The sequence below is a fragment of the Notamacropus eugenii genome, chromosome 4 (assembly GCF_028372415.1).
Source record: "Notamacropus eugenii isolate mMacEug1 chromosome 4, mMacEug1.pri_v2, whole genome shotgun sequence".
Classification (NCBI taxonomy): Eukaryota; Metazoa; Chordata; class Mammalia; order Diprotodontia; family Macropodidae; genus Notamacropus; species Notamacropus eugenii.
In genome coordinates, this window is record NC_092875.1 from 169,853,550 (window position 1) to 169,877,863 (window position 24,314).

Genomic DNA, 24,314 nt, shown 5'->3' on the forward strand with positions numbered 1-24,314 from the left:
CTCTGTAGCCAAACTGTAACTTTTACCTGCAACATGACCATGGCATAGTGAGATACTTTGCTTCAGACTTTTACTATTCTCATTTAGTGATACTTTGGTTTGTTTAGAACCTTCAAAGTCCTTAGAGCCAATACAAATTTTGAAAAGTGCTTTTTTTGAAAGTGTATTTTATTTACACCCCCACCCCCCAGAAAGTAATGGCTCCCAGGGAACCATTATGGGTTGTCTTGTAAATCCTTCTCAGTTCACGTGCTATTGACCCAGTAAGGACAGTAAGAGCTCTTGGGACCCATTATGGTCAATCATAGAATTCTACTGCTGTGGAAAGTCTGCTTGCTGTAAATTCTTAGGAAATTTTAGTTGAAAAGACATTTTTAATGAACAGAAAGCTGCATGTCTAAGTGGAATTTTTTTTTTTTTGACATTTAAAATTTTATGTCCATTCCTTGCCATTCCCCACAGATACTCCAACACTTTTAAATAAGAACAGTAAAAGTTGTTTGGGTGTTGTTCAAGTGCCAAATGAGAATTTTAGCTTATTAATTTTTTTCTTTGTAACTTCATATCATATAACATAGGAACTGAATTTTTCAATAAGAAAATGTGTATCTAGACAAAAATATTTTACATCTATTCATATCTATATGTGACCTTTTCTATTACACTTTAATTTTGTAACTGTTATATAACACTAAACATGGATTTATAATGGAAATATTGATGTCACCATCAATGTATAAGTTCATCAATTACATATTTAAAAAATGCAAACTATTATCTTCTTTTTTAGAGGTCATGTTATAAAAATATTTCAGAACTCATTTCAGAAGGTGTACAACTGTGAATCAGAGTTATGAGCCTGAATTTTAAAAATAACAAAGCCATAAAACCCACCATGACATTGGTTCCAGTTATATGCAGCATTCAATGCAGTGTAAGCTAACCACAGCATTGGGAATGGAATGTCTTTGCTCTGGGAACCCTGAATATATAATTGCTAAATCATGTGTATGCTGTTAAATGTTTTGTTGAGAAGTCCTGGAACAAAGTTCCTGGCCATTTTCCTTTTTATACTGCTCCTTTAGTTGATCTATCCCCTTTACTAACTTAGTATAGTGTAGATACTAGATAATAACCATAACTTTATCTAATAATTCAGGCAAGAGGGGTAAGAACCTAGACTCAAGTGCAGGTCATGTGAGTTGAGAGCAAGGGACAGAAATGAGATATGTTGTGGATGTAAAATTGCCATGATTTAACAACTGATTAGAAGTTGGAGGTGAGGTAAAGAGTTGAGGATGACTCTGAGGTTTGGAATCTCATTGGTTGGAAGGATGGCCTCTTTGACTGACATAGGGAAGTTTAGGAAAAACACTTTTGCTGAGGTCGGGGATGGGAGTTAGTTAATAGGCTCTGTTTTATCATATTGAGTTTGATAGTTTAGTATGCATTCAGTTGAGAATATTTAGTAAGCAGTTAAAGATGCTATACTGGACATCAGGAGAGCACTTCTGAATATATAGATTTGGAAATCATCTGTATAGATATGGTAATCAAAACCTTGGGAACTGATGACATTACAAAGAAAATGTGTAGAGAGAGTTGACAGTCCAAAAAAGAGCCTTCCTGGATGACAATGTTTTGGTTTTGGGCTGTGGTTATTTCAGCATAGGAAATTGAGGAGGACTGGTCAGACAGATAGATAGGAGGAGAACCAAAAGAGAGAAATGTCACAAAAATTTGGAGAGGAATGGGAAACAATGTCTTCAGAGATTTCAATAATAATTAAGATTGAGAAGCATCCAATTGGATTTGGCAATTAAAGATTATTAAGCATTTTGGAGAGACTAATGTCAGTTGAATACTGGAAGTCATATTGCAAAAGGTTGAGGAGTGAGCAGGAGGAAAGAAAGCAGAAGAATGAGATATAGCAGGCATTTTTCTAGGAGTATGGCCAAGAAGCTAAGGAGGAATATGGACTGCCTTCAGCCTAAAGTTACTTCTGTGCAACTAACAAATAGGTTCAGTTTCATTCTTGAAAATGAAAGAATGTTATCCCTGTCCTCCCGTGATCCATAGAAATAACCATTCATTTTAACTTCATGTGTTCCTATTCACATATACATCTGCATTGCTTCATTGTTCTTTGCTCAAACAGTTATCATAAGGAGATTAATAGGTGCTTGGTTGTTGTATGAAATATTGGAGGTAGTCTGGTGTTCATGAAAGAACACTGAACTTGGAATGAGTCAATGCAGGTTCAGAACCTGGCTTCATACTCATTAACTGCATGAACATGGGCAAGCTCACTCTCTGAGCACAAGTTTCACCATCTGTAAAATGAGGATTCTAATATTTCTGCTCCTTTCTTCCTAGCATTGTGAGAAAAGTGCTAAAACCCAAATAAGTGTGAATCATCTTCATGGCCACTATTGTTATCAATAATAATACTAATCAGGTCCAGAATTTAGGCACTACTTCTCTACATGCAATTTTACATACCACAGAATGAAGTTAACAATAAAGAATCCATCTGTCCTTCATTATGCAGTCAAATCTCGATTCTTCATGGTATTGGCATGGAAGATTGAAATTCCTTCCACGGTAATCTCCAAAGCTCACCTTATTCATTTACTTCCCCTTTCTTACTGTTCTAAGTTTTTGCCAAGTAGCAACTCTTAATTCTGCCCAAACACTGTAACTTGTGGAAGTGCTAAGAAACACCAAATGGCCCCAAACATTGTCATTAGGTGGGTAGGATGAAAAGTAGAGGGTGGGGTTAGATGACAAATTGGATAATCAGTGCCTGAGTAATTGAGTTAAATTGTAATTTTAAGAAAGTAGTTAAAAAGAAAATCTTCCTCTTAGTATCTTGTGCTATAAAAGAAGTCAACAGAGGTCTGATGCCAAAATCAAAGCCAAAATAACAATGGAAGGGAATCCTAGATGTGGGCTGGCTTCTGTGTTGAAGTGAATCAGGCTTGAGCAAGATGATTTGATGTTCTTAAACACACAAGAAAGGCTATAATAAGGATAATAAGTCCCCACCTTCCCATCCCCTCTGGTTAAAAAGCACACAACTGAAGCCATCTATCTTGTACAATTATCCTCATAAACCTCTGTAGTATGCTTCTCCCCCCGAAACATTATTAGTGTCGATTCTGGCATGCAGTCATTATGCCAGTAATTATAGCTCTTAACTGGAATATAGTTGTCTGTATTTCCTAGCCTCTATTATGAAGGCATAAATCATTTTAATAAAATGGTGAGTGGATACACCACTTGCAGTTTGTTTATGTTAAACATTCTCTGCAGGTATTCTACATGAAAGCTTAAGCCGTCTAGTACTCTTTCTGTAGACTTTGCTTATCATTAATAGAAAGCAGCATGTGTACATCCTGCAAACTCATTTCCTTATTTAAAGTGGGCATCCTTCCTTTGCTGAGATATGTTTCCTCTTTTATTACAGGAGAGAAGACCATGCCTTTGTAAACTCTTAAAGGCACATCCCTTCCAAATGACCTTTTGTCCTGTGCTACTAAGAAGCATTGTTTAGTCCACTCTGAGTTCCGCAAGGTTACATGGGGTGTCCTAGGAATTTTTGTTTTTCTTAATTAAATTTGGAAACATGTAACTTTTTCCTATTATAAAGCATAAATGAAAGTCCAGTAAAATGGTTGGTATTCTGCAAGATCAGATAATTTCAGAAGTAAAATGTTTAATTGTTACAGAACATAATGTACCTATTTATGCTCAATTTTTTAAAAAAATTAACTTAAGTTGAACTATTTTCTTGACTGTTTCTTTCCTATTATTAGACTTGCTTTTCCATATCACATGTAAAGTAATGTTATTCTATTTTTTATAATTAGATGAATACAACCTTCACTTTGTATGACACAAAGTGTCCTCTTTACAAATGTGAGTGGTTATAAAAAAAGGGATGAGCCATGTATCCACAACAGTAATAGTCTTTCTCACCTTTTTATAGCCTTTTACAGTTAATATATGTATATATATATATATATATATATATATATATATATATATATATATATACTCCTTTTTCCACAACTCAGTGTTGTTTTCTCCATTTACATATGAGCAGATTGAGGCCCAAAAAGGGTACATGCATGTATTCATGGTCACATGCAAATGATAGAATTCAGATCTTTTGACTTTGTTTTTAATTAAAACATCAATTTTAGTGAGTTTTATTTTATTTGCTTTACTATTCATACCCCAAACCACCATAGAGGTCTAGAATGACAGGGAGTCAGAAACACTGGAAACTGGGAGCTGAGTTTCTCTTTCATATACATGGTATTCTAAGTTGAGGTCCTGGGGACCTGACCAATGAATAGGACTGTGTCAGATTTCAGCCCTGAGGAGCCATGGTAATAAAAAGCCAGTTCCAGAGGAAATTGTAAGCCATCACAGATCTTGAACATTAGTGCACCAAAGGTAGTATCCCATCATCCTGACCCCATGACATCATCTGCCTATTCTGTCTTCCTTTGCTTCACCCTCTCATGAAGAGGAAATCCCTCTCCTCACCAAGGCCAACCCTTCTAATTGGGAATTTTTTTCTATCCCTTCCTGTCTGGTTCAGTAACTTGCCTCTTTGATCCCTTACAGGTTAATTTTCAATTGTTCTGTGTCCTCTGTCTCCTGTTATGTTGCTTATAAATGTTCCAAGGTCTCTCCTTAAAGCAAAACAAAACAAAATAAAAAGACAACAAAAAGCAAAAACAAACATTTGCTCAAGTTGTAGTATCTTCTCTTTCCTAGCCAATGCATCAGTATTCCAATGAAACTGTGATCTCATAGGTGTATACAATTCTGATCGCTACCAGCCCATCCTGACTATAGTTCACATTTTTATAAATTTTCCACAGCATTCTTTTCACTATCACTGGATGTTTTTGAAGCAAGAAATGGTCCATTATTGTCCCTCAGTGTCTCTCTATGTTCAAATCATGTATTTCTCTTATGCTATCCTTTATACCATTACTCATTTATTATGTGTTGCAGCCGAGTCATGGCCACAATATGTCTCTCCCTAGACCTTTGGGTGGTCCTTAACTTCGGTTCTTTAGAGTGCATTGTGTTCAATAACTATAAAACATACATAATTGTGTGGCGGGGGGAAGACTGGAGGTGTGGCAGTAGGGTCAGTTGAATCAGTCACCCCATCCCCACTTAAAGTTACTAACAAGATGATATACCCTGATATGTTTATCAAGTTAGAACACTTTTATTGAATCAATAAATTTATCAAAACCCTTAAATTATGTGGGAAAATTCCTAAATCAATTTGGAAGAAGTGAAAGCCATTAGATGAAATGGAAATGATGTTATATAGTAAGTAGACTGAGATTAGTTGAGGAGGCTTAGTCATGCCCTGTGGAGCATGGATGGAATAGCCAGTCAGTTTTGAACCCAACATTTGAGTACTAACTATTATTAACTATATGCTAGCCCAGAGGAATGAAAAACTTCATGCAAGTTCCTGAGAAGGAACCTCTGGTGGACAGTGTTTGGGAAGTGACAAACTCTCTCCACCCCACCTCTCTCCATTGGCCAAAATGTTTGGTTCTTCTCATTTGACTGTCATGTCAAAGACATAACAGTCTTTGAAACGTCAGTGGCTGACAGCGTTTGCAACAGGAACTGAGGACAAACTAATCATACTAAGGAAAGTGAAACTAATGAATCTGTCTATGAGGATCCCAGGAGAAAACTACACCATATGTCTAAGGGAAACTATATGAGGATCTTGTGAAGTATGAAAAGGGCTGTCAGTCAGGAACCTTAAATGCTTTCTAAGCTTGAACTTACTTGCTTCTAGAATCTTCCAGTATCAGAGTATGTCTTAGATTTTGGGGGGAAATATTTTGTACCAAACATTATTATTCTACCTTGGTAAATATATCTGAATAAAATTTAATTAATTCTTATGGGCTAATTGATAGCCACTGATCATCAGCACACTGGTGGGCAGACATCTTTCCCATTCTCCACTACCAAATCTTTCAGGGTTACTACTAGAACACTAAAGGGGCAGAAGAAACCAGCTATTCTCTGTGAACCTGGCCTGCCACAGTAAATGGAGATTGAGATATTGAACCTCAGAGCCTAAATTGCACATATACATTGGAAGACTATAATTTTTAAAAGGTGGGCCTTTGTTTCAGGAAAGAGCTTGTGTTCATTTCAAAGGACTACACACCTTCTGTAAGGCAGTCCAGTCTGCTTTTCTCCTGTTGCATTCTTGGCCCACTTTACTGTGGGCTGCATCTATTTGCTGCGTCTGTTACCCAAGTTGTATGTTTGTTTCCCAATGGAATAAGTTGTCTTTCTCCTTTGCCAACTCCCCTCCACCTCATAATCTAGACTTTGGGCTTTCTCTTTGTTTTTTTCCTGTGTTGACAGACCAAGTTTTAAATGACTATAGACAACATAGCATATAGGACGCACCTCACTGTTCTGGGGCTTGATTCAGTTAGCATAATAAATTCATCACAAAGGACCTCACCATCTATAATGGCAGTTCTTGATCTTTTTTGGTTTTAGGGACCCTTTGGCAGTCTGGGAAAGCCCATGGACCCCATCTTGAAATAATGCTTTTAAATACATAAAATGAAGTACACAGAATTACAAAAAAAAAAAAACCCAATCATTTAAATATACTTATTTAAACAATAACAGTGACAAGGTCACAGACTGCAGATTAAGAAGCTGTGTCCTACAGGAAATCCTTCGTTAACTTGGACTGTGTTTGGGACCTGCTGCATAACAGTCTTGACTTCTTACACAAATGTACATCTCCATGTTTTATATTCCACCTGGTATTATTACGCACAGAGTTGTCAGAATTATCTTGTTATGTTTAAGGAATCTTCTATGCTTTTGATAGAGATATCTTTTTTGTATGAGATCCTTTAAGTTACAATTTTGTTCTCAGTCAAATACATGTTTTTTGTAGCCAAAAAGTGATAAGTATAGAAGGATCTTCTATTCTCCACACTTTTCAGCCAATTATATGATTGTAAAGATGTCTGTCATGGAGTATTTCCTGTAAACGCTTACCTGTTCCCTTTTAAGAAACACATCAAGTGGTATATCCATGTAATATCCTGGATATGTGTTGATTATTTTTGTAACAGTTTTGTATAAACCATGAGAATAATCTGTGAACACTCACTAAGTCTACCTCCTCTTCACCTCCTCCTCAATACCTGGCTAGACAGACAGACAAGTCTGGCTTCTGATATCCAATCTTTAAATGAGATTGCTATTGGCAAAGTTTCTAAAGAGCTCAGCTGCTAAATTAGATGGTCCCCATCCTTCTCAACAGCTCTTCTGTCGCTGACTGTTTTCATGCTGCCCTTCTGAATATTCTTTTCTCTGAGTTTTTGAGATACTTGCTGCCTCTTGAATCTCCTACTTGTCCTACTCTTCCTTCTAATCCTCCATCCCTGGATCACTATATGGGTGTTATCCCTCTAATCTTGAGTGTCACACAAGACTATGTCCTGGGCCTGCTTCTCTTCTTTCTTCTCTACATTCTTTCTGCTACTAATCTTATCTACTCCTATGGATTAAATTATGATCTATACACAGATGACTCCATCTTTATATATTATTTAGCTCCTGAGTTTTAGCCATATTTTAATCTAACCGCACCTTCTCCAGAGAAAACTGGTGGTATAGTGAATAGTGTCCTGGGCTTGGAATAAGGAAGACCTGAGTTCAAATCCAGCCATAATCACTTACTACCTGTGTGATTCTGGGCAAGTCACCTAAACTCTGTTTACCTGAGTTTTCTCAACTGCATCATGGGTATAATAATAGCACTTACCTTGCAGGGTCATTGTGAGCATCAAATGAGGTAACATTTGTAGAAAGCACTCAGCACAATGCCTAACACACCATATAAATGCTTATTTCTTCATTCTTGTTCAGGAGGGACTGTTAAACCACCTCCACCCCCACCACATCTGTCATGACCCCCAGAATGACTGCACTTCCCTAAATCATAGGCTAGCATGGATGGCATTGCAGAGGAAAACTTACATTTATTTTAATTAGTGTTTAGAACCATGGTTCTGATTATTATATTGTTCTTTTTCCTGGCTAAACAACAACTCAGATATATTGTTTGACTCTGGGCAAGCACATTTTAGAAAGAACATTGATAGTCTAGGGTTCCCAGAGATGGACAATAAGCAGTCCAAGACTGTAGCCTTTTGGAGTCCTTTTAGTATCTGTTAATTCTTCCTAGAAAACATTAAAAGGAAGAAAGGCAGAGGGAAATTTGCTAGAAGCAGATAGAAGGAGAAATAAAAAGTGAGACTAAGTTATCACTATTGTGTGTGTGTTCGTTCTTTGTTGCTGAAGAAGACCATGCCATCAGAGAAATGATGACATGACTTGCACTTGACTTTGTTCTGAGTAACGGAGGGCTGTGCAGGTCACCAGCCTCACTTCTCCAGAGTCATCTGAATCTAGTGACCACATATTCATCAGGATGACTGGAGATGACCCAGGATGAGGCAATTGGGGTTAAGTGACTTGCCCAAGGTCATACAGCTAGTGAGTGTCAAGTGTCTGAGGTGAGATTTGAACTCAGGTCCTCCTGAATCATGCACTGGTGCTCTTTTTACTGCACCACCTAGCTGCCCGAAGTTAAAACTATTAGGATTAATGGAAAGAGCTGGTAGTGATTGATGTGTAGGTTGAAGCAGAAAAGTTTTAAGATGGATATGATAAGTGTTTCCAAAGTATTTGAAAGCCTGTTGTATCAAAGTAGGATAACACTTACCCTGCTTGGCTCAAAAGCACATACATAATTTCTTCCAATGGGAAGAACTTGGCATAATGGATAGAGTGCTGGGCCTAGAGTCAGGAGGACCTGAGTTCACATGTGACCTCAAACATTCACTAACTGGGTAACCCTGGGCATGTCACTTAACCTCTTTGACTCAATTTCCTTGTCAATGGGGATAGTAATAGCATATAGCTGCAAAGGTTGTTGTGAGAACCAAATGAGATAATAATTGCAAAGCACGAAACACAGTGCCTGGCACATAGTAAGTGCTCTGTTGTTATTTATCTTGCAGAAAGGCTTCGTAAAAGGAAATACTTCTAAACAACTAGACTTACCTAAAAGTAAAATGTTCTGCTGCTCCCTGTTATCCTCAAGCAAAGATTTCAGTATTGGAGTAATGTATGGAGAATGGAGTATTGTAGATGACATTCTCATTCAGAATTTGGCTATTTGCCTTTGAAGTCCCTTCCTGAGGAGAGCTGGTATTCTTTCAACTAGTCAAGCCTCAAGCATCTGTCTAATCTGATGGACATCTTCTTTTGTTTCTTTTAAAATGTAATATATATATGTATTGAAGTTCATTTATCTTTCATTTCTCATCTCTATACACTGCTGGTTTCTAGCCATTTATGACCTTAATAATGTCTTTTAAATATTTCATGTGCAAGGTGCTTTGGGCTACTTTCAAATTTTATTATTTTTTATACTGTGGTATTTCGTGATTCAGAACTAAATAGCATTCCTATTAGAGTTAAAAGCATCATGTTTTATCATTGGTTTATGTATTGTACTGTACCCATTTACTTAGTGGTCAGATATTTGACCTTAACCTTCAAGAACTCACCTGAGAATGAGAGGTGAGTTTTAAAAGGGTTCTGGGCCAGTAACTTTCACAAAGACCATTCATTTTTCAGTAAAGTTAGTTGAAAGCCTATTGACTTATGCTTGGTGTAAGATAAGGTTTCTCAATTAAACAAACTTGGTATCTGTTCTTTTGGGGTCTTTTTGGTATCTGTTAATTCTTCCTGGAAAATTAATTAAAAGGAAGAAATGTATAGGGAAATTTACTAGAAGCAGATAGATGGAGAATTAAAAACTGAAAATAACTCATCACTATATTCCCAATGATTTTTTAAAAAAAATAAAAGACCCTATTTGTATGGGACCTTAATGTTTGGAAATGTGTAGCTAGGTGGTACAGTGGATAGAGCACCAAGCCTTTAGTTAGAAGACCTGAGTTCAAAATCAGAGTCAGAAACTTAATTAGCTACATGACCCTTGACAGGTCACTTAACCCTATTTGCCTCCATTTCCCCATCTGTAAATTGAGCTGGAGAAGGAAATAGCAAACTACTACATTATCTTTGCCAAGAAAACCCCAAATGAGTTTATGAAGAAGTGAACAGGACTGAAACGAATGAATTACAAAAATGTTTATGAAACACTTGACATCAGAGTTTTGTGGTATGTAGTATAAGTATTATTATACCCATTTTATGAGTTAAAAAACTGAAACATTTGAGGTCATAAATTAACTTGGTCTCTTGCCCTTTCCTCTATTCAACAGTATCTTTCAATAATGACGTTCATAATGATGACCCTGATTCCTCAAGGAAGGGTTTAATTGTGTTCAGGGCATTGTATCTCATGTGGTATAAATGAATGTAATTTATTGTATATAAATTTCCTTCAGTGATGCTTACGATCATTTCATTGCTTAAATGAGTAAACTAGTGATCTAGAAAATCAGTTTTGTGAGAAATCCTTCGTTCCACAATGGTGCTAGATTAAAGTATTATAATGCCTTAAATTTAATAGTTTTACTCAATATCTTGCCATAAATTGAATAGTGTAGTAGTGGGAAATTATTTACCTTTCAACAGAATCATAGAATTTCAGTTTTCTAAGGATTTCAGCAGCCATCTTAACCCATACTTGAAAATGAATCTCCAGTAAAATGTATTAAACAAGTGGTCAGCCAACTTTTGTTGGAAGGCCTCTAGTGAGAGGGAACACACTACTTCTCCAAGTAGGCTATTCTGTTTTTGAATAAGTTTTGTAATATTTATAAAGAGTTTCTTCTTTATATGAATCAAAATTACCTTTCTTTCATCTTCTACCTATGATTTCTAGTTGTGCCCTCTGTAGCTGGAGAATCACTCTTATTCTTCGTCCACATGACAGGTTTTCTGGTGCTTGAAGATAGTTATTCTTCCCTATGTCCTCCTCTCTTCCCGCCCCCCCCCCCCCATCCTCCCCTTCTCTAAGCTATACATCTTCAGTTCTTTCAATTTATTTGGATATGACTTAGATTCAATGTTCTTGATTATTTTGGTTAGCCCCTCCTACTTATGAATATCCTTTCTAAAATGTGGTGCATAGAACACACAGTGATGTGTTTTGACAAGGCCAGAACACAAAAATACCTCCTTTTTCCTGGAAATCATTGCCTTTTTTGATTCAGCTCAAAAGCCTTTGACCTGGCTTCTGCCTGTTACCTCCGTTTAACTCTCCACTTGAATGCTCTTCCTTCTCTTCTCTCTTTCTCTGTCCCTCTGTTTCTCTTTCTCATGACTAATTATCTATACCTATTCTCTCTCAATAGAATATGTGCTCCTTGCAGTTCTGATTAGATGGCTATCCAAGACATTTGTCTCTGCTTTTTCCACCAGAATAACATGGATAATTTTGTTGGATACTTTTTAAAAAACCCTAGTAAACTATATCCACAGCATCTCGTTGGTCTGTCAATAACCCCATGAAACAAAGGTAACGCGGTTAGTTTGGGGTGGCTTCCATCCCATGAAGTCATGCCAGGCTGTGTGATTGGCACTTTCTCTTTTGGATGTTCACTATTAGCAAGTTCTAGAATATTCTCAAAGATCAAAGTCATTGTGACTGGTTGATAGTTTGCAGATTCCATCCTATTCCCTTGTTTGAGGATTGGTATGACATTTCCACTCCTCTTACTTTCTCCATGATCTCAGAGATCACTGACACTGGTTCAGTGAATCAGTCAATTCTTTCAGTGCGCAAAGATGTACTTTTTCTGAGCCATGTGATTCAAATTAATCAAGAACAGCTAGATCTTTTTTTCTCTCCTATTTTTATTGGGTATCAACTCCTTCTTAACTATTTTTGTCTTTTCCAGTCTAAAAGTTATTTTTCTTGGCACAGAAAACAGATGCAAAGTAATATTTGAGCAGCTGTACCTCCTCTCTACTCTCATTGTCCTAGCCACTCATCCCCTCCCTCCCAACAGTCCTCTCTCTTCTTTGGTCCTTCTCTTTTCCCTCATGCAACTGAAAAGCAACAAAACCAGCCACCTTTGTTTCTTGTTTTTAGCTTTCTTTGCCTGCGTCAGTTTAATTGGAGCTTTGACCCTCTGTTCTTGCAGTATTGGGCTACACTTTTGTTTGTCAATGTCACTTGTCCTTGATTCCATCTTATGTATGTATTATTTTTTAATGCCTAAGTTAGTGAGTGACTTCCCTGTGCTCCCACTTTGGTCCCTTTGGGTAACTCCTGTTTTTCTCGTCATTGAATTTGGTTCCTTCCCATTCTTATTTTCCACCTCTCGTAGTTTGAATTCCCTTTTATATAATTGTGTTTCTCAGGATCCTTGCTTTCCTCTGAACCCTTTAGAAATCTGTTCTTCCAAACCTTAGTGGTATGCCTGGCATTTCTCTCTTCTGTCACAAATTCTGAGACATAGTAGTCAGTTCTTTCCAAGGTTTCTTTCATTCCCCCCACCTCCAGCCACCATTCCCAGTCTTCTAGTTAGAGAATCAGATTCAGAAAATGGCTCCTGTGTTGTGTTCTTCACCTTTTGAAGATTAAAATTTTCATTAAATCCAGTCAAGAAGCTCTGATTTTTTTGATAGAGACAGAGGGAGCAGGGAAGGGAGAGGAGAGAGAGACAAAGACAGAGAAAAGACAAAGACAGAGACACAGCACTCTTCTCTTTCCTCCTTTTGTCTAGTTGTTCTGTACTGTACCCTGGTGAACAAAAATACTCGTTTCTCTCTTTGCTGATCTTTGCCCAAATACCCTCTACTTTGCTTTTCCCCTCTGGTTCCCATATTTTCTGTCATAACCTTTTAATGATTAATGCTGTCCTACTCTTCATAAGTAAAGGCATTTATCCTGTTTCTTTTTAATAAGGCTTGATTATTTGAAGCTATTTACAAGTCTTTGCTTTCATCCTATTAACTCCCAGTGATAGATGCTTATGTATTCATTTTTGTTTGCTTGTATTAGTATTTCTACTTCATCTTCCCTGTTATGTAAAATTGATGTTGAGGCCATGGGTTTTTGCTGTTGGATCATTTTTTGCACTTTGTCACCTGTGAACTTTTAGGTGTCTTGGTGGCGGTTTTTTCCCCCTACACTAATCTACCATGCTATGCTTCATGGGTATATATGTGAGCATCCCCTCCCCCTGCCCCAATCCTCTAATTTTTCACTTTAAAATTCTGTTTGCAAAACAAACTGGAAAATACATTATCATCAATCTCTATCAATTATACCATAGGCCAGGTATGCCTTTCATTTCTGAATTTTAATTTGAGATCCAGAAATATAAATCTCATTCTCATGTAACCTACTTTTTTTTCTTTTAGCAACTGTTAATCTGCCATATCATCTTTTCCTGTCTATATTTCAGGGAAGGAGGGTAGGAGGGAAACAAGAACCACTATTAGCACTGGGAGCATAAAAGAAAACAAAATAAAACAGTCTCTGCCCTCAGGGAGCTTCCATTTTAAGAGAAGAAAACAACCCTGGCCATGGAAGTACCCTGCTGGGGTTAGGGGATGGTTTTGAAGTAAGGGAAATCAGGAGCAATCAAGAGCAAAATGGAGGTTGGAGGAGGAACTGCTTTCAAGGGTGAAAACACTGTGGAAGTAATTGACTGTTCAGGGCAATGAGGTCCTGGGTGTTGAGAGAAGTTCCAGGATGAGACAGCAGCTAAGGTATAATAGCAGAGCAGGGAGGGGAATGGATGGGAACGATGAAACCTTCTAAGCCTGGGGTCTTCATTTTCTTGCACTAGATTCTGTGCTGTCTAATAGTGTTTTCTAGGTTAAATTGAGTTAATTTTTGGGTTATGTCTGTTTCATTTTAGTGAGCTATTGAAAAAAATTAAGTATTTTTTGTCAAACTTTTTAAATTTGTGAAATAGAACATTACAATAATAATATTTGTATGAGCCCTAATTTAATTTAGAAGGGAAAAAGATACTAGAAAACTTACTGAAGACAAAGTATGGATATTCTCTTTAGAAACTGTATTTTGCACTTTTTATATTTCAGCTTAGTTGTAAATAAATGACTGCCTTTTGCCTTAAATATTTGTTTAAAAAAATTCTCCTGAATATGACCCATTTGATTTTGCTCCATCTTAGTTTTTAAAAACCAGTCACAAATTATAGCAATTGAGAGACAGCATAGCCCTCCAGCATGGCTTAACAAAAAGTGCTGTCTTCTGAAGTTACTGATAGTCAGTGAAGTGTAAGAATTGTGACAGTGTGTATTGATTAGCCTGTAAGTGAGCATTTCATTAAAAGTTACTGGAAAATTCATCTATATTAAAATAACAAGCATAGTATCTTTATAAGAGCTCCTCATAGTGTGATACAAATGGTATCCAGTATGTTCATAAAAATAAAGTTGTGAGAGTAAACATTAACGTGTTTTCCCAACTGACAAATAGCAGTTTGGTAGCCTTTGCTTTGATTAACATCTTTCTATTTGCAATCTGTGTAAAATAGACCTTGCTATCTATGTATGTTGCAGTGCGTAAACCACTCTTTGAATGACTGCATTTGAATGATTCCTTATAATTATTGTCTTCTATGATATTAAACCTATATTGGGGCCTAAAGATGTTTGTATTAGGGCTGGTAGAAGGATGGTAGGACCCTGGTCTACAAAAGAACAAAGAGTAAGATACAGCCCAGTCAATCAGTAGTGAGGGTGGGTGCTTGGGAAAAAAAGTTGACACCTTTTGAGTTTGAAGTGATGGTGATAGGGTGGTCTTGCAAACTAGTATAATAAATGGAGAGCCACTTGGCCAAGCACATCAGGAGGTCCTTCAGACAAACCAGGTGGTGGCCCTTTGACCTTCCTTTAACTTTTGAGCCTTCTGTTTTGGATGGACAGATGAGACTTATCAGACTCTATCACTGAAGTGAATTGATATGAGAGGTAGACCTTATAAGTTGCTTTATGATAATTAACTTATAGCATATTCAGAAGATTCACTGAGCAATAGTAACAGAACTTAAATAGTTGTCTTGTTTAGTTAAATAATAATAAAGTACTATTTAAACACTGATGAATTTAAATGCTGCAATTTTTAAAGTTATAGAGGACTGTCATCTTAAATATAACACAGCCTGGGAAGTCATCCTATTTATAGAGAGTTGGGTTTTTTGTTTGTTTGTTTGTTCAAGTAAACATCTTTTCTAGTTAGGGCTAAATAAGGCAGGCTGCATCCATTTCTGCACTTTTGGAGGTTACCTTTTCTAGACTGACTCCAGCACAAAGAATGTATTCCATATTGCCAGAGAGCATCTTGGCCTGGCTGTCAGATCTGTGAATTATGTCTTTATTAATTCTGAATCATTTTTTTCCCACTATGTTTTTGATCCAAAATCTTTGTTCCTCAGGTAGTTTGTTAGGTAAACCTGCCTTGGCTAATCAGAACATTGTAAAGTTTAGTTAGTGCTTTACTTTTATCATTCTTGGAACTATTTTTGTAGGTGGGAGGAAGAGACATTTCCATTCTTTGTGAGTGCATTCCAGGTCCTGAGCATTTTTATCACTAATTAGGGGAAGAGACAAAGTCAACATTTATTTCGATGAATAAAGATAGTTCAGGTATTCTAGTTTGTTATTCAATAATGCCAGTTTTTGTACTTGAATCTGATTTTACCCAAGAGATTAGCGATTTGTGTGTCAATATTGTTTCATGTTTAGGTGTTTATTTGTTCCTGAAGTGACCCTTAAAATGAGAAGTAAAAAGTAATTTATGTTTTGTTTAATAAAGATCTATGTGCCCTCCAGCATGGCTTCTGAGTACAGAAATATCTTGTACTCTTTAGAGTAAGAATCTTAAAAAGAGAAGTGGAAAAAAAAGGCTGTTATTTGGCATTGGGATAGATCATTTCCTCTTTAAGAACCACCTTTTCTTCCTTAAGAAGCATTTTACAAGCCTTTGCACATAGTGTGGTAGTAATAACCACCCAGGATGCCAAATGGCTGGTATTTGACCAGTTGGAGTTGGACTTCCATTACGTTAGTTTCTCTTGGCCAAGTTGAGAGGCAGAGTAGAGCTGTGCAATGGTAAATAGCATCACATTTGGATCAGAAGCCATGGGTCTGAGTCTGTTCTCTGAAATTCACCAGCCCTCAACTTTTCTGAACTTCAGTTTTCTCATATATGAAATGGGGATACTAGACCACCCCACCCACAGGGTTACAATGAAGGAGGCATTTTGTAAATTATGCAATTATCTGCAGAAGTGTGAGGCCACCTTTTCCCCTCTTCTTCTATCCCTCTCCCCCCAGCTTCTTCAACCAAAGAGGTAGGAATTCATTGAAGGTGGAGATCAAACAGTCATGGAGTTAGAACTGGAAGGTTGATCAGAAGTTATTTAGTCCAACCCTCTAATTGTATCAGTGGGGAAACAGGAATGGCAGAAGGCTTGAACAACTGATTCATAGACAATCTTTAATTACACTGGACTAAAGGAGATGGAAGTCTAGAATATTTTCTCTTTTACTTATAGCTGTTTTAAAAAATTACTATCCTTTCCACTTTCTTGAGAGGCATATATTCTTTCTATTTTTTAAATCTGATTGTGGATAAATCTTTCTATTATTATAAGTGGTGGTGAAAACTGTGACCCTTAAAAATCGCTAGAAGCAGAGGAGATGTATGATATTGATCAGGCCAATTATCCATTATTTAACATGTATATTTTCCCTCATGCATGTAGGTATTCTTATGTGAACTCTCAATTGACCACTTTAGAATTTTGATGTAGTTAGATTCTGTGGTTTGAGAAGTTTGCTAACTCCAGCTTTAGTTGACAGTAATCTTCTGTAGAACTCAAGGCTTGGCTTTTTAAAAAAAAAAAATTTAACAATATGTGATAATTTAATTGTCCTTTTGAAACCTGGTGAATGAACTATTAAAAGCACATGTTACTGGTATTCTTATATACGAGGTTGTAATTTCCCTTAAAGAATTTTTTGTTGACATTAAGCTGTGCAAATGTTATTTAAGTTTTGTAGTTAAGATCTTTTTTATTTGCATAGTTATATTTAACATATTTAGATTCATCAAGTTAGCTGTGAGACTCCATATATACTTAGGTGTTCATCTTAACAAGTCAATCTAGAGCATAGAAAAAAAGATATAGGTTAGTGGTAGTTATTTTAGAAAAAATGAATTGCTTTTCAAAAGGATTCACCAAATAGTCTTACATAGGATAAAGTCTCTGAATGCATTTTAAATTAATCTGTTTATGAAAAGTCATTTTTCACAGAACTTTACAGGAACACACATTTATTGACTACAATAAGGTGAAATTATGTGATTAAGTATGCCCATCCAGCAGTGGAGAAACAGAAAAATAAGGGTAGATCATGGTAGAAGGACAAAAGGAAGGTTTTCTTTTCCCCCTCAGGAAATTAACTCAATGGTAACACAGTATTATTTGCATTTTCAATTCATTAAGGAAAATATTATCAGCTCCTTTGCATATTTGTTTATAAATATAACTTGTTGAAGTTTGTCGAGTTAGAGTCTATTAAGTACAAATCAAATATCACTTGTTCAAGGTCATATAGCTAAGAAGAGGCAGAACCATGAACTCAATGGCCTCTAGTTAAAGTTTCAAAGGCAGGTCTTTTGATTCCATCACAGCCAGGGGTTCTTATTATTCCCTCATGGTGCCCCTCATTCTCCAGGTTCCCTTTTTTCTCTCATCAATCTCTCTCTCTACTGGTTGTTTTCCCTTCACAAGTGCTCTGGACATCCCATTCCTAAAAATAACAGCAGTGACCACCACCCACAAATCCTGATTATACCTTAAGCTATCATCCTTTATTGACTCCTATTCATTCCTCAGTTACTTGAAAAAAATAATTTGCATATATCTCCACTTCTTCATCAGTAGACATACTTCGAACCCATACAGTCTGTCATCCATTCCCTCCAATCTTTTGAATGAACTGCCAATGCCTTAAACTCAATATGTCAAAAACTAATTTGTCATTTTCCTTCCCACTCCTACCATCCATGAAAAAAGCACAATTCTCTATTTCTTTGGGTGGTACTACTATCTTCCCAATCACCTAGGCTCAGAACTTTGGAAATCTCTCTGGCCCTTCCATCCCCTTTCACCCAACATCCACCAAAGTAATATTCCTAATAAAAATATAATAATATAATTTTTAAAATTGCTTATAGGATAAAGTACAAGTTCTCAAGTACAAGTAAAGTACTAGCCTGATATTTAAAAAGCCCACCCTAAACAAGAGATAGAAAACATTATGAAGTACAAAATGGATAATTTTGATTACATTAAATTGAAAAGTTTTTGCACAACCAAACCCAATGCAACCAAGATTAGGAGGGAAGCAGAAAACTGGGAAAGAATTTTTGCAACTAGTATCTGTGATAAAGGCCTAGTATCTGTGATAAAATATATAGAGAACTGAGTCTAATGTACAAGAATACAAGTCATTCCCCAATTGATAAATGGTCAAAGGATATGAACAGGCAGTTTTCAGAGGAAGAAATTAAAGCTATCTATAGTCATATGAAAAAATGCTCTAAATCACTATTGATTATTGATATGCAAATCAAAACAACTCTGGGATACCACATAACACCTATCAGATTGACTAACATGACAAAACAAGAAAATGATAAATGTTGGGAGAAGATGTGGGAGAGTTGGAACACTACTTCATTGTTGGTGGAGCTGTGAGCTGAGCCAACCATTCTGGAGAGCAATTTGGAACTATTCCCAAAGGGCTACAAAAATGTGCATACCCTTTGATCCAGCAATATCTCTTCTAGGACTGTATCCCAAAGAGAACATAAAAATGGGAAAGGTTCCCACACGTACGAAAATATTTATAGCAATTCTTTTTGTGGTGGCCAAAAGTTGGAAATCAAAAGGATGCCCATCAGTTGGGGAATGACTGAATAAATTGTGGTATATGAATGTAATGGAATACTATTGTGCTATATGAAATGATGAACAGGAAGACTTCAGAGAGGCCTGGAAAGACTTATATGAACTGATGCTGAGTGAAAGGAGCAGAACCAGGAGAACTTTGTACACAGCAACCATCAGAGCATATGAGGAATTTTTCTGGTAGACCTAGAACTTCATTGCAATGCAAAGACTTAAAAAATTCCCAATGGTCTCTTAAGGCAAAATACCTTCCACATCCAGAGAAAGATCTATGGAATTCAATCATAGAATGTAGCAGATCATTTTCTTTTGTATTATGTTTTGGTTTGTTTTATGATTTCTCCCATTCATTTTAATTCTTCTTTTCAACATGGCTAAGGTGAGGGTGTATTTAGTGGGAATGTATGTGTAGAACCTATATAGAATTGTATGCCATCTCAGGGAGGGAAGGGGGAGGTAAGGAAGAAGGAGGGGAAGGGAGGGGAAAAAATCTAGATTATATGGAAGTTATTTTGGAGCACTGAAAATAAATAAAATAATAAATAAAAAATTCCACCCGCATCAGACTGATCTACATTTTAAGTAGTATTGCCTTCTTTTTTTCATTATGCTTTCTAAAACAATCCAACCAAACTTATACCCAATTTCTATTCTCTAGTTTTTTCCTGAAGATGTTTATTTAGATGCCCACTACCCAGAATATATTCATTCATCACCTTCTTTTGAAATCTTTTTCTTCTCACAAGGCCTAGCTCTGTTCTATCTCTTCCATGAAACCTTCCCTGGTCTTCCCTTGCTGACAGTGGTCTCTCCTGAGAGACTGCATAATGTAGTGGATAGAGTATTGAACTTGAAGTTAGGAAAACCTTGATTCAAATCCTGCCTCAGACAGTTAGTGGTGGTGTGATTCTGTACAAACCATTTTACTTTCCTTCAGTTTTTCATCCCTAAAATGAGGGAATTGCACTTAGTAACCTCTGAGTTCTCTCTGAATTTATGATCCTATCATATAATTTTTTGTAATTCTTTGTCTATACATCTGTTGTCCTTATCACATCTTAAAATATGTAATAACTGTGTACATATGTATACCTCTTATTAGATTAAAAGCTTTTATTAAAGCAAGGATCATGTTTTTCATTTTTATACCATTTTTATATCTAAATCTAAATATATATATCTAAATATACCTCTAGTTCAGTGCCTTGTTACAAATGTTTGTTTAATTGAATTGAATTACAGGAATGAATGTGGCTTTTTTATGACAGGGTCTCCAAAATACTTTGTTTATGACAATCAATATTATGGCTTTAAAGGAGTATATTTTTAATGTTATCAGTTAACTTTGGTAACCCTCAAGAAAGTTTGCTATTTAGTGATGTGTGTTTGCTTTTCAGTGCCGTTGATGATGTATATGCGTTTTAAAATGGAGGTAATATGGTTATATTCCATTATGTAAAAAATTGTCATATAAAAATTACTTGGTCTTCTTAAAAGAAAAATAGATTTTACCACATATCTAGTCATTTGAATTTAGATTGCACCCATGATCTAATGCCTAAATAGTTTTGGTTTTCCTAAGTATAAGCAGATTTTAGGTTGGAATGATCATTACTTTAACTTGGAACTACTCTTAGGGTAGATTTCCCTTTGTGTATGCTGGTTCTTTAACATAATTTGGATTTGGTTTATCTGAGTTCCAAGTTATTTGACTATAATGCATAATCCTTCCTTTCTTTTGAAGGGATGTTCTTAATACCCAGTCGTAGTAAAAAGAAAGTAGCTCAAAATGAATTCTTTTGACTTAAGAATCCCCCTTTTCTCCTGTAACTCAATTTGATGAAAACTATTCCATTTTAGAGTATGTCACTCAATTCTTTACATAGATGTTTTGTTATATACACAAATGTTACTTTTACTTTTGGGTGATTGTTTTTCTTCCATTTCTTTTTTCTTTGAAAACTATTTAAAGTGTTTTCTTTTCACTTATTTAATATTGGAACACTATTTTTATTTTACTGTTCCAATCAGTGTGAAGAGCTACATAGGTGGTACAATAGATAGAATGCCAGGCCTAGAATCAGGAAGACCTGAGTTCAAAATTGGCTTTAGACACCTGCTGGTTGTGGTACCCTGGGCAAATAACAACCCATTTTGCCTCAGTTTCCTCATCTGTAAAATGAGTTGGAGAAGGAAGTTGCAAAGCACTCCAATATTTTTGACAAGAAAACCCCAAATAGGGTCACAAAGAAGTAGACATGACTGAATAACAAATCACTACGAAGAAAGACTCTGAAAACACAATAAAATCATTTCTTGGCATCTAGTATATTACTGACAAAACACTTGTAGTGCCAATGATAACTTTTGTGCCAGTTGTGCAATAAAAGACAGAAACATACATACATGCATACATATTTTACACACACACACACGCGTCAGCAGTTATATAATGCTTTAAGGTATGTAAAGTGGTGTATCCTTGAATTGGTGTGGATTGGTTATGTAAGGAGAAGGGGTAGGTTTGACTGGTATTTTGCCATCTTTGAGATATTAGAACAAAAGGATTGAAGAGGTCAGATCAATTCCCGACTTAATACAGAACTGGGGGTTTGAACTAGCCCCTCTGATTTCAAAAATCCAGTGCCTTTTCTCTGTTGACACAATCTAGGAAACATAGACAATGATCTCATAGCATAACAAGGCATGGACGAATTATAATCAGTGATGCCAGTGACATCAAAAATCCTTCAAAGTATCCCTGAAGATCATGAACTAGAAGGTAGCATGTAGTGGGTAGACTTGCATATAGTAGCTGGCAGACATAAAGGACTAAGTCACATATTCTTATGGGAATTTTCCGTATCTACCCATTTTCATTTAAATTTTTTTTCATGTTCTAGTATGTGTATGTGTATCTTATCTTTCCTTTTCTTTTTGAAAAATCACCAAGGGGGTTTTGTATACTTCCTTTTAAAAGTCCATTCCTTTCCTTTTTGACTGTATTTTGCTAAACCCATCATCTATTCTCCATTGTTCTCACATGTGTTACATGTATTATCTCACCATAGGTGGGTTTAAAAACACTTAAGTACTAGCAGTATCCCTGTCTAATTACCAGTTCACACATACTCACATCCAGTTTAGCATCCATTCTTCATGTTCTTCAGATTAAACAAATGATCATTTGCTGTTGTATTATCAGTTTAATGGTGCTGAGACCATGGCTTCTTCCTAAAGAAATTATCCTACTTCATACCCTGTAGCCCTGGGTGATTGTGAGAGGGAATCTGGCCTTAAGCCTATTCTGCCTGCATTCTTAGGAATAGGGTGGTACCTGTGATATGGAGATTACCAGGACAGCCTTTCTGTCACCCAGGTACAAAGGGTTTAAGCAATTTCTGTACCATCTCCCAGTGTGTGGTCCATTAGAACCAATTGTCTCTCTTAATTCAGTATCAGATAACAAAGTCAAGTTCAAGTCATGTCATCTGTTCTCTGACGTCATGGTCCTCCTTGAAAATGAAAGAACAACCTGGGATACACAATCACTTGAAGGCAGAGCTGTTTGCATTGAATCATTCCTTTCAAAGAAACTAACTTTCTCTCCCTCTGTCTCTCTCTTTGTCACACACATATAAACACACACACACACACACACACACAGAGTTGAAGTTGAAGGTAACTATAACAGTAGGAAAGAAGTTTGTCCAGTTTAACCTATTTGATTGTTCCTTATTCCCCAACTTGAACCTTGACTTAAAAAATAATACCTTTTATTGCTGTCTTTCACTTTACTTCATTTGGATTTTCTCTAATATCCTTTCCTCTTTCCAGAGAGCCATTCCTTAGAACAAAAAAATAAAGAGAAGACAAAAAAGTTATCAATACATTGCAAAAATCTGACATTGCATGTGCTGTGCCACACCAGCATATCTGTTCACTCTCCCTTCAAACCTCAGCAAAGGAGCAGGGTAGTCATTGTAACCTATCTATTGCAGGGCCAAGCTTGTTCTTTGTATTTTGTTGACATTCAGTTTCAATTGTCTTATGGTTATTTTTTCATTTACTTTGTTGTAATCAGTGAGTATATATTTTACCTGACCCTGCTTACATCACTTTGTATCAGTTCATATGACTTACCATGCCTCTCTGTATTCATCTTTTTCATCATTTCTTGTAGTATGTTATATCCCATTATATTAATTTACCACAGTTGGTTTACCTTATCCCCTAGTCAATGATTTCCATCTCTTTGCTGTCATGAAAAGTGCTTTCCTTAATATTTTGTGCCTGGCACATAGTGGGCTCTTAATAAATATTGTTTGATTAAATGATTGATTTGTGGGTAAATGTTTTTTTTCACTGACTTCCTTGGGATTAGCAGTTAAACTTCTGGGCCAAAGGGTATATACTTTAGTTCCTTTATTTGTATAATTCCAAATTGCTTTCTAAATTTGTACTAATTCACAACTCCACCAATAATGCATTAGTGTGCTTTTCTTCCACAAGTGCTCTAGTTATTTGTTATCATTGCCAAAAATTACTGGGTGTAGGGTGAAAGCGCAGAAATTTTTTGGTTTTCATTTCTCTTATTTAATAATATAGAGCATTCTTTCCTATGATTATTAATAATGTTCAGTTCTTTTGAAAACTGTTTGTTCATACTTTTGATCACTTCTCTATTGGAGAATGAGCCCCAGATTGTTAAGCCCCTCACTTAAGTGGCTAACTGAACCTTTGATCTTTTGGAGAAAGTGATCTTGATTTAAGGTTGGAGCAGCAAATGGCCCATAGAGCTCATTTGTCTTTACTCAGTATGTATATGTAGGTATGTGGGCATTTTTTCCTGAGATCATTGACAACTTGGGAGGTCTCTAAGACAGCTAATTTAATATTTTAATTTTCTTAATTGAGCTCTATTGAGCCTTTTTGCAGCTGGCCATACACCAGTCACCCTGGTTCATTCTTTTCAGTTGTACTGCCACAATTTAGGTTCAGTACATGAAGAGCAGCGTTTGGCTCCTTGGAGTGGCTGGTTATAAATAGACCGGAAAATAGCAACAAGCTGGGCTGCTGCTTCACTAATGGCCCTTTTCAAATACTTAAAAGCAAATGATTCATCAAATAAGGATCACTAAAAGCAGAAACCTGCCAATTTGTAGAATCTGACTCCTCCTAATCAGAGCAAGGCAACAGGATGTTGAGTTCCTGCTCTGCACCTGATTAAAGCCAAATGCAGGGGGAACAGCTGGGAGAAGGAGG

At 36.3% G+C, this 24,314-nt stretch overlaps 1 protein-coding gene and 1 long non-coding RNA gene across 4 annotated transcripts in view; both read left to right on the plus strand.

The window, feature by feature from the left end:
• LOC140502845 (uncharacterized) overlaps nucleotides 1-23,386 on the plus strand; it is a 67,087-nt gene extending 43,701 nt beyond the window's left edge. The window contains exon 2 of the long non-coding RNA XR_011966592.1: nucleotides 3,470-23,386. This is a non-coding gene — a long non-coding RNA (uncharacterized lncRNA). The remainder of the gene's footprint in view (nucleotides 1-3,469) is intronic.
• The window catches only part of GMDS (GDP-mannose 4,6-dehydratase), a 761,839-nt gene that overhangs the window by 250,018 nt on the left and 487,507 nt on the right, over nucleotides 1-24,314 (plus strand). The gene's annotated exons all lie outside the window — the stretch shown is intronic.